The following is a 7,795-nucleotide window of genomic DNA, read 5'->3' on the forward strand; positions in this document are numbered from 1 at the left end:
CATTACAAACCAGAGGCTTCATTATTTAAAATAATAGACAGTTGTTCCCCTTTCAAACGTTTTTTCCCTCTTGCCATTGGTCAATATGAATTTTTCCATGGATTCTCTGTTGTTCACTTTTAATTTGTTGAGTATTTAAGTTATAATGGTTTTGTATTTTATCTTTTTTTTTAGATTTGTAACTATTTAAATGTGTTCTTCGAGTGTTTTTCAGGTTTAATGTGTTTCATGATTAGCCTTTTTAAAAATGGCATAGTTTGTTCTTGTATTTCGTAGTTTATTTGTTGTTGCACTGAAAATTGGTAAATGGACTGCATTTTCTATAGCGCTTTTCAAGTCACAACCAAAACATAGAATTTAAAAGAAGTAAAATGACCAACATTCAAAGCTGGGTAGAGTAGCCAAAGGTTTTACTTGAGTAAAATACAGTACTGTTACTTCAGAATAATATTACTCAAGTACAAGTAAAAGTTTTCATCCAAATAATTACTTGAGTATAAGTAAAAAAGTACTTACTCAAGTACTGAGTAACTGTAGCAACGTCATATTTGATTTGTTTAAAAAAAAAAAACAATCAGATCATAAAATTCTCAAAGTCCACCCAATCAACAATAAATACACTTAAACTAAAGGTAGAATAAAATAATCAATGTAAATTAAATGGATTTAATAAACATTAAAAAAAACATCCATCCATTATCTGCACCGCTTATCCTCAGTAGGGTCGCGGGTGCTGGAGCCCATCCCAGCTATCTTTGGGCAGTGTGCAGGGCCATGAACTGGTTGCCAGCCAGTCACAGGGCACACATGGACAGACAATTTGCCCGCCCATTTACACCTAAGGACAATTTGGACCTTGGAGCCCTTTGAGACTCTGATGAGCTGTACCAAACCTTTTTAACCTTTTATAAAAGTAGATTAAAAAAGACAAAAAGGGGAAGGAGAAAAAAAGATGGAAGGAAAACTGCGGTGTACCCGTTACACACCAACCATATTGAATGAATACACGAGATATTAAACAAAAAAAACATCTCAGTACTTCGAGCACTAGCGATACAGTACACGTTATGACTACACACGAACCAGGAAGAAGAATCCTGATTTCTTCTTCTGTGTGAATGCTGGGTGACCTCTCGCAGTGCCACGCGGCAGGAAGAGGCACTACAGTACTGTCCTCTACTCAGAAAAAGGTGCACACAATACGAAATCTAACTTACAGCAATGTCCGGATATTTTTCGACATTTTGAAGAAAACGATCGTATCTACCATTTTGCGTAAGTAGGGGAGTGTCTGTAAAAATATTTTCACCTGTGAGCATTTTATAACATGGAGATTTATTTCATAGTTCACGTATTCTTGCTCATTAAAAAAAATGTTTTTCACTTAAACATTTTTGCCACTAGGAGGCACTTAATACACACTGTCCCTTTAAACTTTCATATTAAGGCTGGGGCCTCAGACTATCACCCCGCGGGCCGCAAGTTTGAGACGCCTGAATTAAAGGGACATTGTGTATTATTTATTGCCTCCTAGTTATTCGATTTTAACAATAGGCAAGAATAGATGAACCATCATAGAAAAGTACATTTTTTAAATACACATAGGTAGAGACATTTTGATGTATTTTACTTAAGGGGAGCTGACATGATTGTCCACCATCTTGCTGCCTTGGGTACTCAAAAGACCCAGGTATTTTGTAAAAGTCGCAATGCGGTCTGAACGTTTAAAAAAATTGCTGCACAATTTGTGATTTCTTTTTTCAGGGCAATAATGAACTGAACGTATAACTGATGTGATTGACTTCAATTTTAGGAAGATTTGTGCTTAGTACAGGGTTGTCAAGTCAAGTCATGTTTATTTGTATAGTCCTTAATCACAAAGAGTCTCAAAGGGCGACACAGACCAGATTATTAAAAACCACAGACTAAGGGGGAAACAAATCTGAAAGATATGAGGGAGCAAGTCCATGTATGATTTTGTATACTACCAACAGAACCTTAAAATCACATCTTAAGCTAACAGAGACCCAATGCAGTTAGCTAAGATCGGGTAATGTGATCGAACTTTCTTGTCTTAGTTCAAAGCCTCACTGCTGCATTTTGTACCAGCTGCAGGCTCTTGATTTTGCACTTCGGGAGACCGGAAAGCATCACAGTAATCGAGACGGGTCACTCTAGGTGATTTTACATTTGTCAATGTTCAGAGCAGTTTTTGAGAACAAGTCACGGCATTTCGATGGACCAATAACTAACATTTTGGTCTTATCAGAGTTAAGGCGCAAGAATTTGAGTGACATCCATTCTTTTATCTCAGTGAGGCAGGCCTCCAAATTTCCACAGTTTAGAGTGGCAGATTCCTCCATTGGAAGATATAGAATAGAATAAAATAAAATAGAATAGAATAGAACTTAATTATCATTGTTACAAAATGGGTTGAACATGTTGTGACAACGAAATTGGACGTGGCACTCCAGTTACACATTTTGACTGTAAAGATAAAAGATTTAAAATTTTAAAAATAAGGAATAAAAAAAGATAAAAAGAATTTGGATATATATGAACACAAAGTATTTACACAAGAAAGTGTGGGCATGGGTTGTTTACTTACAGGGGAAATTAATAGTGCAATATGGAGCAGTGCAAATGGGCAAGATTGTGCAAAGTAAGTATAGGCATGAATAAAAATTTTACATCTGTATGCGGTAATGTGTTTGCATTGGTATTCCTCCTTAAAGAGCGTTTGTGGAGTTTGTTTTTTTGTGCAATGTATATTTAGGGTGGTGATGGCTCTGGGGAAGAAACTCTGAGTCTGTTTGTTTTTGTTTAATGTGACCTTTAGCGTCTGCCGGAGGGCAGCAGGTCAAAGAGGTGGTGGCTGGGGTGAGAAGAGTCCTCCATAAATATTTTCTACTCTGCTGAGGTAGCGTGAGCAGTCAAGGTCCTCCAAACTGGGCAGAGAGCAACCAATGATTCTCTGGGCTGTGTTGATGACCCTCTGAAGTATTTTCCTATCGTGCTTAGGTCATGATTTAAGCCATAGGGCCACCACAGAATCCAGGACACTACCCAGGATAGCATTAAACTCGTTCATGAGTGAGTCAATAGATCCTTTATATAAAGAAAACGACGCAACTACTCCTGAAAGAAGATCAGAGAGCTCAGAAACTATGCCAGTGCAAATATTGTGGCTGCTAAATCCTTTACTTTTTTAATATAACATTTAGCCAGCACCTCAAATTTACCTAAATAATGATCAGAAATAACGGTAGTACACGGTAACACCATCACATTTGAGGTTGAAACCAAGTCTTGTGTGTTTCCATCTTTGTGATTCGGCAAATCAATCAGTTGATTAAAACCAAATTTTCAATTGGAGACTGAAAAGCAGCAGTAACTGAGTGGGCAACAATATGGAGTCAGGGGCTGCAAATGTGTCCAGGGCCAATCCTGGAGGCATATCCATTTTTTATTATTTATGAATAATTATACATGCATACGTCTTCATTTTATTTCTTTATATTTGTTTTTAAAAAGATTATTTACATTAAATTGGTTTTCAATTGCTCACAATTACAGCAAAATAATATACCAGGTCCCTGTTTTAAATATGATATTTAGTTTTGTGGTATCACTGGAGTTGTTTTTAGAATTTTTGTAGTATTTGTGCGGTTGGATTTTTGTAGTATTTTTTTGAGTACTACTCTAGTTTTATTTATTTTTTTAGTATTTTGGCAAAGTATTTTGGTAGTATTGCCATAGTAGTATTTTGGTTTGATTTCTGTAGTATTCTTGTAGTATTATCATCGTAGAATTTTTGCAGTATCACTATAGTATTTTTGTAATATTACTGCGATTGTATTTTTGCAATATTTCTGCAGTGGTAATTTAGTAGTATTTCTGTTGCAATATTTCTGCAGCAGTATTTTTGTATTTTAGTATTTCTGTAGTGGTACTTTTGTGGTAATTCTGTAGTATTTCCATAGTAGTATTTATGTATGAATACTCAAGTAGTATTTTTAAGATTTTTGGTGTAATATTTTCGTTGTATTACAATTTTATTGTAGAAGTATATTTGTAGTATTTCTATATAGTATTTATTTTTAGAATGAAAGAATAACAATAGGTTCTTAATTTTAAGCACTAAATCTGATAATTAATAGTAATGTTGTCATCGTTATTCTGTGGTAGTATTTTTGTTGTATACACACAAACAAACGATGGGAAAAGTTGGCGGCAAAAAACATTTTTTTATTAGTAATACTTCATCTACCGTTTTATATATATACTGTCATTACATTTTGACCATTTTCGGTGGCTGGGCGGATGAAAAAGCCTGGCTGCCTGAATACGGCATGCGGGCTATAGTTTGCCCAGTAGCAGTCGTTTTAAATTGCACTACAGACCACAGCAAAATGGAGTGGTCAACTATTACACAGAGTCTCTTTAAGCTTAAAATGACTAAATCTGCATATACAGTGATCCCATTTGTGGCGGGGGTTGCGTACCAAAAACACGATAATCAAAACCGGCAAAGTACAAATCTATATAAATAAATATTACTCAAGAACAACCCCAATTTACAGGCTCAAGTATTTGTTTAACAAATAAATGTACTGTAATTTTTTGAAATTTCTTTGGTAGTGGAGTTTGATAGTGTGTAAGAGAAGGGAGCTTAAGGTGAATGCTGACAAAGGTATTGAGGTGTTCGAGAAATCGTGAGGTAGGTGGATTAGAGATTGTGTTGAATGGTTTTAAATTGCAGGAGGTAGTTTGTTTTGAGTATTAGGGTGCGTATGTGGCAGCAGGTGGTGGTTTTGAGGAGGATGTGTAGAGGGTGGGTAAAGGATCCAAGGAAATGGCTGTGATGTGATGAACAGATTTTTCAAATGTAGAGATCTATGAATGGATGCAAAGCGACTATTGTAAGGTGTGTTGGTAGCAACATTAATGTATGGCTCAGAGGCGTGGGTTTTGAAAGTAAATGAGCGTAATATGCTAAATGTCTAAAATGAGATGTTTGCGTATTATGTATGGAGGGACACGATTGAATAGGTTAAGGAATGAGGAAGTAAGAACTGGTGTGGTTAGAGAAATTGCTGAGAGGGTTGATGAAACTGTTCTTAGATGGTTTGGAAATATGAAAAGAATGGATGAAGGGCGTTGACTAAAATAAGTGGTAGGAACTATAATGAGAGGAAGGCATCAAATCTGTTTTGACATCAAATTATCATCATCAAATATTGTTGGATGGATGTAGTGAAGCATGCTCTGGATTAGAGTTCGGTTAATTTAATGGATGGAAGAGTGTGTGATAGGGAGGGATGTGAATGAAGGATAGTTAAGACAGATAAGTTAAGACTGATATTGACGCAGCCTGAACTGGCTATTCTGATATAGTAGGCCCTTCTTTCAGTACTATGCTTTCTCATTCAGCCTACATTAGTAACCCACCCTAAATATTATAATCAGGGCTTATTTTTGAACACAACAATGTTTTCATGCAGACAATGGGGAAATATAATTACAATTTTGGCATGGAATGTGTTTACTGATCTATTTTAACAGTTGAGTGAATGCAGTTTAACACATGAACCAACTCACTACGCCATACAAGCGCAACACTGCCCTTTAGATGCCGGAGAGAACATTTAGTTGGTATTCAAACATAAAAAAAAATGTTTGCTTAAGATGTGATTTTAAGGTTCTGTTGGTAGTATAGAAAATCATGCATAGACTTGCTCCCTCATATCTTTCAGATTTAATTTCCCCCTATGTTCCGGTCTGGAGCCTTTGCTCTGAAAATGCTGGGCTACTATTGATCCCAAGAGCCAAGAAGAGATCCGCAGGTTCGAGAGCTTTCTCCATTCGGACCCCGGTGCTGTGGATGCTCTTCCCCCTGAGATTCGATCTGCAACCTCAGTGGAAATGTTTAAACCTAAGCTTAAAACACACTTCTATTCTATAGCATATGATTAACCTATACTTTGTTGACAATATATATGTATTATTTGCCCTCATGTAGGTTTTAGTTTAGGTGATGGTGTCATAATAGTCTGTGGTTTGCAACAATCTGTGGTCTGTACAGCCCTTTGAGACTCTTTGTGATAAATAAACATGACTTGACTTTTGATAGATATTTCATAGATACCTGCTTCTTTTATTAACACACTTATGTCAAGTGACATCATATAATCCAATGGGCTGGATCTGTCCCGCAGGCGCCAAGTTTGACCAGCCTCCCCTACATGATACTTGGCCACCATCATGTGGACGTCATGTAAAACTGCATTTACCTAGGTGTTCTATCCTGCAGCATATATTTTTTCCAATGATAAGCATTTGAAAAAACACCAAGTAGCCACTGGGAAGTACCAGTGACCAAGACAGGTACTATCTTGGATATGACAGAACCTTTCCAGGTCATGCTGAAAAAGGTTTAACAGCTGTGTATTCAATCTTTCTGGCATCCAGTAAATAGTTTGTGGAGAATATGCAGTCTCCAGGTTCTTATTTCTAGTAGAGCAAGCCTTTCAAGTTTAATTGTGATATGTAAACATTGATACGGCGATGGATTACTGCATAGCTATAACATGAACAAATACCGTAAATTCCGGACTATAAGCCGCTACTTTTTTCCCAAATGTTCAACCCTGCGGCTTATTCAGTGATAATAATAATAATAATTTCCTTGTATTGTCATTCTATGTAACAATGCACACAGAACGAAATGTCGATACACCTGACCCGTACAGTTAAACTGTAGCGAAGCCGATGCAGCCAAACAGGGCGCAGCCATTTTTGGTCATTAGGTGAGCAAACCCCCCATTCCACCCCTTAATGCTGAGCGCCAAGCAGGGAGGCAATGAGTACCAATGTTGTAAGTCTTAGGTATGACTCGGCCGAGGCGCGAACCATGCGGCCAATTCATGTATTTTTTCTAACAGCCGCCAGCGGCGCTCGAGTACAAAAGGTAAGATTTAGACCGGTGGAATATATGCGAGTGTGTTTCTAGCTTGTTTTAGATTAAAGGAGCGTAGGACGACGTCTACATGACAAAGTCTCTTTCCCATACTGGGGAAGACGACTTTAATGACGTCAGTATAAGGAGGAAGATGAGCGTGGTTCACCGCGATTTTTACAAATACCGTTTTGTTTTGTTTTTTTACAGACCCGTTTCCTTATGTTGCGAGCGTGTTCCTAGAAGCGTTTTGCTACCCTTCACAGACATGGTTTGGGATGAAAGTTATATTATTAAAGCTTTGAAAACTCTCTCGGTGTACCGTCTTTCTTTGTAAATATGTGTATAATATGTATTTGCAAGTGTATATTTTTGTAATGTATTTATTTTAGAGACTTATTCTGATGTTTTCCACGGGCGAATCAAAAAGAAGGGGCGAATACAACGGGGGCTCATGGGAAGTGGAGTAAAGGTGAGACGTGTTTGTGGACGCAGTGGACAATAATGGATATATATTTTTCCCATCCTTACCTTTGGAAATATAATTTTTTTTTTCCTTGGATTATTTTCAACAGGACCCGGACCCTGCAGGTATGCGTCATATCTTAAGTACCGGTATCATTTTACGTTCAATTTGCCGGCTGTTGTTTTTGGACTGTGTACTTCATATTCAGTTACAATTGCGGGACTCAAAGTCGGGTTTGGGTTACATGTTTTAATGTGGGCGCATGCGGCTTGTGTAAGCACAAAAGCGGTTATCCTTTTAAAATGTGGTAGGTGTGGCTTATAATCAGGTGCGCTCTATAGTCCGGAATTTACGGTACTTTGCTTGCTATT

This window comes from Urocampus carinirostris, chromosome 1, assembly GCF_059441175.1.
Source record: "Urocampus carinirostris isolate Australia breed hairy pipefish chromosome 1, RoL_Ucar_1.0, whole genome shotgun sequence".
NCBI classification, from domain to species: domain Eukaryota; kingdom Metazoa; phylum Chordata; class Actinopteri; order Syngnathiformes; family Syngnathidae; genus Urocampus; species Urocampus carinirostris.